Source organism: Pseudorasbora parva, chromosome 21 (assembly GCF_024679245.1).
Source record: "Pseudorasbora parva isolate DD20220531a chromosome 21, ASM2467924v1, whole genome shotgun sequence".
Lineage (NCBI taxonomy): Eukaryota > Metazoa > Chordata > Actinopteri > Cypriniformes > Gobionidae > Pseudorasbora > Pseudorasbora parva.
Genome location: NC_090192.1, coordinates 36,513,680 through 36,525,806, shown reverse-complemented (window position 1 = coordinate 36,525,806; position 12,127 = coordinate 36,513,680). Strand labels below are relative to the sequence as shown.

The following is a 12,127-nucleotide window of genomic DNA, read 5'->3' as shown; positions in this document are numbered from 1 at the left end:
TGATGAGTCGGTGGGCGGGGCTACTGAATTACACGTGCTTATTATTCTATAATAATACAGAATAATGGCGGTGTTTCGTCAGTCGATGACGTCAAGATGCGAACACAATTGTTTTCTGGGCCTGGTGTATATAAAAGCTTTTCTTTGACTAACAAGGACGTTTTCAGTTCTAAAACTTAGAGGATAATCTTATATTACCATGACCTTTATATATCAAAAGCTCAAGGGAAAATGGATTTCTCAATTCATCACCCCAAGATGTGTTTTGGTCGATTCGGATCACAAGTAGACAAGTGACTTAATGTGACAGTGTCTGTCCTTATTTCTTCGATATTTCTTCAAGGAGAGGGTCTAAGGGCATGTTAAATGTTTTGGCTTTGTCGGATGGGTTTTCAGTCTAATGCACTTCCCATAATGTTTACTCATTAGGTCAGTAGGCGGAGAGTAACTTTTCCAAGTCTTTTGTGGATGTTCGAACACATTCGACCACATTAGCTTATACACTACGAAAGCAATCTGGGCGTATGCTTTTTCTACTACCTCTGGAAGTGGTCAAAAGTGGATAAGGTCAAAAGGTTTACACCTGTATTTAGTGTCGTCCACTTGTGATCCTATAGACCAAAACACATCTTAAACAAGGTGTAAACAGGGCCTGAGGGTAAATATGTGTCTTTCTTTCTTACTTTTAATTTAAAATTAGATGAGTTGCAATTTGTCAGCAAGGATTCATACTCACATATTCATAGAATATTTTAATGGCCTTCAGAATCAGAATTACCCGTATAAACCTTTCAGGATGTTACAGTCGCTTCCAGTGCATACACAAGTGCACAGCTATTGCATGTTTGTGTAAATGTATTCGATTCCTGTTTGCTTGCTAGAACACGAAAACCTAAAGCCGGCCTCAGGACGACTTTAAACTTCTCTCCCCGCATGCTTTCACATTATTCATCACTACAAGCTTAGGTAAAGAGAGACAGGCCTTGATGTCATGTTTTTCACAGACTCAGCACAAACAAGTTGTATTGCTCCAACACAAGAGCTCATTCACCATCTGTCCTCGACTACAAAGTCACCCGCAGTCTCCCAGTCTCGGCAGACAGCTAAACACGAGCCTCTTACGGTAGCGTGGCGGCACACGGGGAAAACTCCGCAGGGTGGTATCCTGACCAGACGAGCGTCAAGCGGCGTAAACGCGAGCAGTTACCTCGCTGCAGTCTCGCCGTGCTTGGGTGGTGATCTGGACCAGAGATTACGCGCAGTCAGCAAGATAGAGATTAGTTGTAAACTGTAGTCAAACAATCCACACCTGTTTCGACGGGGAGAAATCACAACCATAGCACAACTGTGTAAAGATGAAAAAAAAGTGTGTGTCCTATGATGTTACGAACATCAACAGAGAGATCACGGGCTGTCTGGCTCAGCGTGTCTTTGTGCTAAACAACAAGATGATTAAAGAGAGGGTTCACCCCAAAATCTAAATGCTGTCATCTTTTACTCGCTCTAATGTCAAGCCAAACACATACTGTGTGTTCCCCTTTATTCGTTTCAGTTTATCAAACAGTTCCCTAGAATATCACATTGAAACATTATAAATATCATCCTTTCTTCACAATGAAATTATGTAGAGTTTTATGAGATAACATTCGAAACAAATATATCGAGAAACATCAATGACTTTTTTTTCTCAAGTCCTGAAATGTAGTGCTACAACATATACATGCATATTATATATAAATAAATATCAAATGTAATATAACATTTGAAAAGAAGACTTATGCTCATTAAGGCTGCATTTGTTTGATCAAAAAAGCATTTTTGTGTAAACATGATTAAAAAAAACAAATCAAAATCAAAACAGCCTTTATTTAAGATAGCAATCTTTTATAACATAAAATGGCATTAATAAATGAATGTCACTTTTATAAATTGAATGCAATCTTGTTGAGCAAAAGTGGTCAACTCTGATTACAGTAGTGAATTTGAATAGTAGTGAATATATATATATACACACAGTCTTGTTCAAAATAATAGCAGTACAATGTGACTAACCAGAATAATCAAGGTTTTTAGTATATTTTTTATTGCTACATGGCAAACAAGTTACCAGTAGGTTCAGTAGATTGTCAGAAAACAAACAAGACCCAGCATTCATGATATGCACGCTCTTAAGGCTGTGCAATTGGGCAATCAGTTGAAAGGGGTGTGTTCAAAAAAATAGCAGTGTCTACCTTTGACTGTACAAACTCAAAACTATTTTGTACAAACATTTTTTCTTCTTCTGGGATTTAGCAATCCTGTGAATCACTAAACTAATATTTAGTTGTATGACCACAGTTTTTTAAAACTGCTTGACATCTGTGTGGCATGGAGTCAACCAACTTGTGGCACCTCTCAGCTGTTATTCCACTCCATGATTCTTTAACAACATTCCACAATTCATTCACATTTCTTGGTTTTGCTTCAGAAACAGCATTTTTGATATCACCCCACAAGTTCTCAATTGGATTAAGGTCTGGAGATTGGGCTGGCCACTCCATAACATTAATTTTGTTGGTTTGGAACCAAGACTTTGCCCGTTTACTAGTGTGTTGTGGGTCATTGTCTTGTTGAAACAACCGTTTCAAGGGCATGTCCTCTTCAGCATAGGGCAACATGACCTCTTCAAGTATTTTAACATATGCAAACTGATCCATGATCCCTGGTATGTGATAAATAGGCCCAACACCATAGTAGGAGAAACAAGCCCATATCATGATGCTTGCACCTCCATGCTTCACTGTCTTCACTGTGTACTGTGGCTTGAATTCAGAGTTTGGGGGTCGTCTCACAAACTGCCTGTGGCCCTTTGACCCAAAAGAACAATTTTACTCTCATCAGTCCACAAAATGTTCCTCCATTTCTCTTTAGGCCAGTTGATGTGTTCTTTGGCAAATTGTAACCTCTTCTGCACATGCCTTTTTTTTAACAGAGGGACTTTGCGGGGGATTCTTGAAAATAGATTAGCTTCACACAGACGTCTTCTAACTGTCACAGTACTTACAGGTAACTCCAGACTGTCTTTGATCATCCTGGAGGTGATCATTGGCTGAGCCTTTGCCATTCTGGTTATTCTTCTATCCATTTTGATGGTTGTCTTCCGTTTTCTTCCACGTCTCTCTGGTTTTGCTCTCCATTTTAAGGCATTGGAGGTCATTTTAGCTGAACAGCCTATCATTTTTTGCACCTCTTTATAGGTTTTCCCCTCTCTAATCAACTTTTTAATCAAAGTACGCTGTTCTTCTGAACAATGTCTTGAACGACCCATTTTCCTCAGCTTTCAAATGCATGTTCAACAAGTGTTGGCTTCATCCTTAAATAGGGGCCACCTGATTCACACCTGTTTCTTCACAAAATTGATGACCTCAGTGATTGAATGCCACACTGCTATTTTTTTGAACACACCCCTTTCAACTAATTCAACTAATTGCCCAATTGCACAGCCTTAAGAGCGTGCATATCATGAATGCTGGGTCTCATTTGTTTTCTGAGAATCTACTGAACCTACTGGTAACTTGTTTGCCACGTAGCAATAAAAAATATAAAAACCTTGATTATTCTGGTTAGTCACATTGTACTGCTATTATTTTGAACAAGACTGTATATATATATATATATATATATATATATATATATATATATATATATATATATATATATATATATATATACACACATGACATTAATTTAAATGTTTTTTATTACATATGAAAAGAATGCATTTGCTTTTGTCTTGCTTTTTATCCTAGCTTGACAGCCACTATAGCCAGCGGCTTTTGTTAAAAGTGTAAAAGATTGTCAGAATGTTAAATCTTGTGGGAAAATGTGCGATATGAGGGTAAGGACAGATTTTACATTTTTGTGTTAACTCTCCCTTTAAATAAGTAGAAAGACCAAGTTTGACCCAACCATTTGGCTGTTTGAACCCAGACAATGGCCTAGAGGTGGTGTAGCATAGCCTAGCGCAGTTATCTAAGTACAGCGGGAATCTGGCCAGCTTTCAGTACAGTAAGCCACTACACTGCACTCTGAGACGAGATCCGGTCTTAAAGGTTAATCTCCCCATTGTGATTCATTGTCACTTTAGCATTTATATTCGGCTAAGCATCTCAGGATTCCCTCTTTTTCAGGTCTTTAAGCCCCCGTGGTTATCTGCACTATGACTTACTATCTGAACTCGACTCAATGAATCAGAGAGAGAGGGAGAGAGTCAGAGTCTAAGCCGGTAAGTTTTCTAAATGTCCCTTCAGCCGCAGTGAGGGAAAGCCAGAGATATTTATTCAGAGAGAGAGAGAGAGAGAGAGAGAGAGAGAGAGAGAGAGAGAGAGAGAGAGAGAGAGAGAGAGGAGAGAGAGAGAGGAGAGAGAGAGAGAGAGAGAGAGAGAGAGAGAGAGAGAGAGAGAGAGAGAGAGAGAGAGAGAGGAGAGAGAGAGAGAGAGAGAGAGAGAGAGAGAGAGAGAGAGAGAGAGAGAGAGAGAGAGAGAGAGGTGTGTTGGATAAGCCTCTTTCTCACAGTGCTGTGGAAAAAAGAGAAGCACAGATCAGATGTCATTGAATTCAGGCTGGTCTAGATGCAGTCTGGACTGAATGCTTAAGATGTGAGTGTGAGTGCTCAACCACAGGCAGATCTGACAGACTGTTGCCAATTGTTTACTGCCATTCTATGGGGGGAATGCCTTGTTGATGCCAGTGGTCAGAGTACAATGGCCAGACTGGTTCAAGCTGATAGAAAGGCAATAGTAACTCAAATAACCACTGGTTACAACCAATGTCTGCAGAAGAGCATCTCTGAACGCATAAGAACAGGAAAAACGTTGGTCTGTTACGAGTCTCGATTTCTGCTGTGGCATTCAGATGGTAGGGACAGCATTTGGGGGGCAACAGGAACAAGATAAAAAGGAGGGAATCCTTTCCTGCCTTGTGTGAATGGTTCAGGCTCTATGTAACGGTATTAGATATTTTCTTGGCACACTTTGGGCCCCTTAGAACCAAATGAGCACCATTAACGCCACAGCCTACCTGATCATTGTTGCTGGCCATGTCCATCCCTTTATGACCCCAGCCATAAAATAACATTATATATGTATAAGTGATGTATATGTTTATACACACACCGCTGTTGTTAATGTGATTATACAAATGTTTTCATTACGGAGCATGTGAAGGGGTGTGAAAAGGTGTCTTTTATATCTTTTTATCTATCAAAGCTTGTGTTTGTCAAGGAATCGATTGCAATGAATCACGAGCCCCAGTGATTTACAGAACGATTGCTCAATTGATTAACCTAATGAATCATATCATCCATCCAATTATCCACGAGACCCGCTCAACTATAGAGAACTGAAGATCAATCACCTGCAGCTGTGAAGGACAAGAGCGTTTGAAGGTGTGCAGCTCTCTGATTAACAACACCAGATCTGGTTGAGAAATGCAACAGACAAGCCATAGTTTCATATGCAAAGATCCAATCAAAGACCTGTAGAATTGTAAATGTTGCTCTTTCCCATCACAAATATCAAGATTATACAAATCACTAAAGGGACCATATTCTGCACTTTTGTCGAGTTTAGTTCTGAGAATTATTCATTTGTTTATTTTCTTCTGTAGACTGGTAGTTATTGAAGCTTGTTTTAACCATAGAACAAAACATTAAAAAAGATAATTGGGACTTTTTATCTCAGAATTGAGGGCTATAAAGTCAGAATTGTGAGATTCCTGACAATTCAGGCTTTAGAATACAATTCAGAATAGTGAGAAGTCCAATTCTGAGGGGGAAAAGGAGTTTGTCTTGAAATTCTGACTAGTGGCTTGCAAATCTGACTATAAAAAAAATCTTAATAAAGTTATTACCTTTTTTATTATTTTGTTCTATGGCAGAAATAAGCTTCCATGGGTAGTTTTCATGTAGTTGCAATGTTAGTTATTTAGTACTCCTACATGCCAAATAGCAGTCATTATAGTATTAATAGACTGTCTGCATAATATCTGCTACTTTATTGTAATGCTCCCCAATAGACATTCTACTGACTATAAGTAGCTTTGCAACTATGTCAACTTATTCTACACACCTGAACCTTAGGCAAGGCAAGGCAAATGTTTCATTAAACAGCGACTCTGTTCATCACAGGAAGGCTATCGTGTGATGTTAGAAATGTTTACAAATTTTGTCAGTTTTGGAATTTGACAGCTCCTGGTAACTGTATGTTTTCTTTGTAAATGACATGAGGATGGGTAAGTGATAACAGAAAATATATTTGTAGGTGATCTATACCCCTGTGCCAGTGCAGAAATGCATCTACAATCTCAATTTGCCAGTTTCACATCTGCTCATGTTCTTTTTAGGTTTCAGTCATTCGATATGTACATTATGAGTGATTTCTGTATCTTAGTGTGGTCTGTCTGGAGCTGTGAGAGTTGTGTCTACAGTGGACCGTAGGAACAGCTGGTGTCGGGTGTCCGGGAGAGCGTTGCCTCCGATGGGCATGAAGATCACCATGGGCACCGACAATTGGGCTTGCATAAACAAAGATTATGCCATGGAGCCGGAATGTGAGGGGGCCGATATCACTGTCTGAAAGAAAGGAGGGAAGAAGAAAGGAATAGACGAGATGAAGGTCTGTTGTGTTGCTGCAGTTGGCCTTGTGTCATGGTAGTACTCATAAGACATTAGCTGCAGACAGAGTTGAGAGGACAGGAATTTACAAGCTGACTGGGGTTCGCTAACAGGGAACAGTCCATGACACACGATTACAAGAGGTCAAGGGCTTTGCGTCTTCAAGTTGTCTAGCTGTGGCTGCAGTTTTCAAACACTTATCTCCAGACTTTTGTGTTTAAAATATGTCAAGTCTTAATGAAATGCCCAATGTTAGTAAATATGACTGGCCATACAAACTCTTGAAGGGGGAGTTTAGCAAACTTTTGACTTTCGTTCATGGAAAACAAAATGAGATGTTAGGGAGAGGATCCTTTTTCCATGAAGCCGGAAAAAAGTATACTTCCATCTTTGGCGTCAAAAATCTTGAAATGCCATATTTAAGAGTGTGAGAAATCCGACTGAGATTAAAATTATTGTGTGTGTGTGTGTGTGCGTGTGCGTGTGCGTGTGTGTGTGTGTGTGTGTATGGCTATTAAATATTTGATAGATATGATGTTACTTTGACTAACTGATGATTTAATATTTACATTTACATGCCCTCTGTAGACAGGTGGCAAATATTTTTTATTTTATATTATTGTTATTATTATTATTATTATTATTATTATTATTATTATTATTATTATTATTATTATTATTATTATTATTATCATCATTATTATCATTATTATTATTATCATCATCATTTTTTATTTAATTGTGTTGTATTTTATTTAATTCACTTATCTAATTCAAATATCTTTTTTTTCTTTTATTTGTTTAAATAGGGCAAAAAAAAAAAAAACACTCGTATTTCACAAACCTAAATAAAGCTACCTTTGCAGGTGGTTTAATGTTTTAGTCATTTTGACTAAAAATGAAATTATTATTATTAATATTTTTTTTTTAAATCAGAAATCAATTGTATGTGTGTGTGTGTCACCACTGTGGTTTATTTTATTTTAATTACTGAGCTTGCTGCAATGCATTGTGGGACTCCACAAAGGATAGCGATTTTAATATTGGTGATTAGAATATGTCCCAAATAAGAAGACAGAACCTCTAAGCACATTGTTTTTTGAAAATTTTTCTTCATGTCAGAATCGCCATGCTTTGATCAAAATCGCTGTGACCGCAAAACTAATTGTCCTAATAATAGTGACAGCAGATGCTTGCTGCCTGCCTGCCTGCGTTTCCTAGTTTTGATTACGTGACCTTGTGACCTTTTGCCTTTATTTGAGAGCACACAGGCCGCAGTAAATGAATGAGTGGCCGTCTCCACCAGACTGAGGTTATGAAGGATTATTGACTCAGGTTTTTATAAATATTTAATGCTCACATTAAAAACTATGGCAGAGGATGGCCATTAGGCCGGCGTAATAAAGAGGCTCTCTGTGTGATTGAGTGAGGTGAGGGCCGAGCAGGGGCCGACCAGGGGCCACTCTTTGATGAAGACGCAACAGAACACAGGAGGAAGGTTCTGTCCTTGCATTTATTTAATACTGGGAAAACATGCGGCAGGACTGGACAGTCGACAGCGTCGCGCTTCAGCTCGGCAGCTGCCCGCTCTAATTGCTTCAGCGGACCGACTTCATGTCTTTATGACTGGTGATCGAGCACAGAATAATTATTTCTAACTCCATAAAGCTTATAGTTGCATCGTTCCACACTGTAGTTGAAGCAAAACATCGGACATTAGCGTATTCCCACAGCGCACACTGTATGATCTGCATTTGCGGTACTTTCAATGGCCATCAGTTGCTTTGAAGGATGATAAATGCTCCTTCATACATTAATAATGTAACTGTTTGTCTTTTTTTGTTGTTTTATTTGGTTATACAAGATTGATATACTCGTGAAGAAACAGATGCTCACGTACAGCATAGCAGCAGCCGTCTCCAACAGCGGACGTTTCCCCGAATGGCAGGCGACCAAAAATCGATCCCTAATCTGATTGGGGGATGTTTTATTACCTCTGATAGAATTTAGATTTTCTCTGAAGCAATTTCTTCAGTGGATAAAAGAAGCTATTTAAGGGTAGAACAGGTGATTTCATTCTCTGGGCCCGTATAAAGACTATTGTCCAGTTTGTTCATTGTGCTAATTGTAGGAGACACCGATAGGCCGCGTGCAGTGTCCTCAGCAGGTAGACGCTCGAGTTATCTGGCTACAGATCACCCCGTCCAGGCAAATAGGCACAACAGATCACATTCAAATGCTGTTCTTTGGCATATTGACACTGCGGCTATCAGCTGGGCCTGTTATCTGACTGAAGCCCTGATCTATGCCAGCGGGCGGCTGCATAATAACCTGCGAATCAGTTATGCAGAGACTCTGCCTCCCCTTAATTGTCCACATTGTGAGTAAGAAAACACACAGCGAGTGCCGTTGTCTTGATGAGAAATTGACATTTTCTGACCTGCTATCCGGAGGCACTCAGAAAGACAGATAAGATACGTGGTTGTTTTAAAGCAGGGAGGTTATTCTTCTAGGACTGTGCAGATGAGTATGGATTGAAGACCATGACTATGAACTATGAAGGGGTCCAACACCTCTTTTAGAAAAGTGATAACCTTGGCCGTTGAATACATCGACTTTTATTCGCAGTCAGTTAGAAAGTCGCCATGCGCCCTGTGGTGGCTTTTGGGGCACTAAATCATGACACATTTAGCCTGTGCTATGCAAAAAAAAAAAAAATGAAAAATATATTTTTATAAAGGTTTCTAGTTAACCCTTCAGTAAGATTTGGTAATAAAGTGATTTTTGACTAGGGCTTTGTGCCATTCAGAGCCATTCGATGGATGGATGGATGGATGGATGGATGGATGGATGGATGGATGGATGGATGGATGGATGGATGGATGGATGGATGGATGGATGGATGGATGGATGGATAGGAATACATATAAAAATGCAGAATCAAATCATTATTCGAATCACAATGCATTTTAATGTGAATCTTCTTGAATTGTTATAAATCGGAAAAAAATAATTCATGAATCACATTGAAAACTTATGAATTGTGAATCAAACTGATTCACTGTCTAACAGCCCTGATGGATGGATGGATGGATTCTGACTTTTGCACACTCATGGTAATTTTACCATGTTTAAAGCCTGTTCATAAGCACTGCAAACTGTGCAAAGTGACAAAAATATATATAAAAGACACCAACATTCAACAAATAATTGGATTTATGAAAATTAGGCAAGCTGTTAACTTTCTCCAAGGAATTAAAATAATAAAAGTTCCAGACTTGACACTTGACATTAAAGTTAGCATGAAATTAAAACGTACTGTAATTACCATATGTTCCTTATTGTGAATAATTAATCAACACAAAGCAATGTTTGCCTTCATAATCTTTTTTTTTTTTTTTTTTTTTAAATGTAATAACGTGATGCACCCCTAAAAAAAATATATATTCAGCATGACATTGCAAATCCTTCTTTTCAAACCATCTGACCACATTTCACATTCCCTGATGGACAAGTTTATGCTTCATTTCGTATATGCCTTTTCACTTGTAATGATCATGGTAGTAAATAGAGTTGAACGGATATCAGCTATTTGACTAAAAAGTCTTTTTATTTCAAACTCTTCCAAAACAGGTTGAAAAGGTCCGTTTGACTGTTAAATCCAGCCTTTTTTAAAAGAAGCTACGAATCCCAGCACTAGCTGCTGTAGGTATCAGATCTGACTGGGCTCCTTTAGCCTGTAATTGCTCAACTTACATTTCAAACACTGGGCTCAACGAGGCATCCAGTTGAATCAGTTATGGAGCAGCTTCCTGATGAGACAGAGACAGTGAAGCTCAATTCTACAGTCAGCTCACTAATGACCTTCAACAAGGTTAGCACCGGCACTGTCCTCTGCGTTCACCCTCCGCGAGCACTACGTCTAATGATGCATGCATGACTGACAAACCCCATGTGGTTCTGCAGGTTGTAATTCACATCATGTGTTGATGAAGAGGTGCACCTACTCCACTAATGATGTCTTGTTAATGTTGATGGAACCGAGACTTTTTCCATTTTGCAGTTGTCACAAGTCGGCCGTCTGGATGAATCGCAGAGAAATATCTCCCGGCTCCCTATCGAGCGAGGCCAAAAAAGAGCGCGTGGAGTGTCCGGCTCGAAATGGCAGTTGTTCTTCAGGGATCAATGCGTTGACCAGGAGGGCCTCCCTCCCCTGGAGACTGTCATTTCTTCTAGGAATTCACAGAAGTGGAAGATGAAAGCCTCGTGTCATCGGCTCACCCAAAACACCCGGCCGTAAGAGTCTCAGCCAATGCCACGCCAAGGCCAAGGCCAGAGAGAGAGAGAGACGGGGCTGATATCTTAGCCGGCTACGCTTCATAACTGCAAGCATTTATACCGATCAGATGTGACAGGCCTACAGGTTGACTTTTTTTCTTGTTGATTGTTGGCATTTTGTCTCTGTCCTTGTCCTGACATTTACAATGCATTACTTTGCTGAAAATCTAAATTTTGTCTTTTTGCAATAAGATACGAGAGACTGCACTAAAAGTTGATATTTACTGCATTTTTTGCAGAAGATTCATGAAGTCCATCTTTCTGCTAGAAGACGCCATGCATGAAATGTAAACTAAGGTCAGAAGTTTGTCTGCAGTGCATCATAACTGTATATTTTAGTATGACAGTGATGCCGTATTGACCAATCATAATCCAAGGCAAAAAAAAATAATAATAATAATAAAAAAAAGACTTTAAGCTGGGTAATTGTTTTTTCAGTTTATAAGCATGTTTTACAGAAGTAGAAGTAGGTAGATGATAAATCATTATTTTTATAAAATTTGTAGATTTTGTCATTAGAATTTTCCTTCTTATATGTCTTTTTTTTTTCTATTTATTTTAAATGCATTTAGAGCGAGAAAAGACCAAAATAAGATTGCAGGGAGAAATTGATCACAGACAAGAAATACTTTAATTAAATATTATGTAAAATGAACAACTTTGTACAACAAAATGTAGAAATGTGGCCATAAAACAACGCAAATAAAACCATACATGAGCCAGAAAAAAAGGCATTTGTTCTTACAGAGCTCGTGTTTAGTGAAATCTTTCGAGTATGGGGACGTAATTAGACTAAAAGACAAAACCAGATTGCAGAAATGATGAAATCCACAAATGCACTTCACCTAACCTTGGGTTTTTCTTACTTTCAGGGTGACCTCACCGGCTCCTCCACTTGGCCGAGCTTTGTTGAGCCATCACAAAGCAAATACATTGTACATTCATCATTTCTTTCCTTCTACAGCTGCCTTTGCTTCCTGCAGCTAAAGGAAACTTGTGTGCCGATTGCCAAGAGGAAACATCCGCTTTCAGTTTGAAAAAGAAAGAGTAGCACACTGCTGAACCATACAACATTTACAAAGCCTGAAGTGCAAAGAAAAAGAAAGCCTCGCATTATATATATATATATATATATAT

At 38.9% G+C, this 12,127-nt stretch overlaps 1 long non-coding RNA gene across 2 annotated transcripts in view; it reads left to right on the top strand.

Annotated features, from left to right (window-relative positions):
* Positions 1-12,091, top strand: part of LOC137056024 (uncharacterized) — a 79,030-nt gene extending 66,939 nt beyond the window's left edge. The window contains exons 4-7 of one of the 2 annotated variants that reach the window (XR_010900172.1): positions 6,429-6,653; positions 10,716-11,075; positions 11,230-11,287; positions 11,863-12,091. This is a non-coding gene — a long non-coding RNA (uncharacterized lncRNA). The remainder of the gene's footprint in view (positions 1-6,428; positions 6,654-10,715; positions 11,076-11,229; positions 11,288-11,862) is intronic. The other variant, XR_010900171.1, reaches the window with a different exon arrangement.
* The last annotated feature ends 36 nt before the right edge of the window (positions 12,092-12,127 follow it).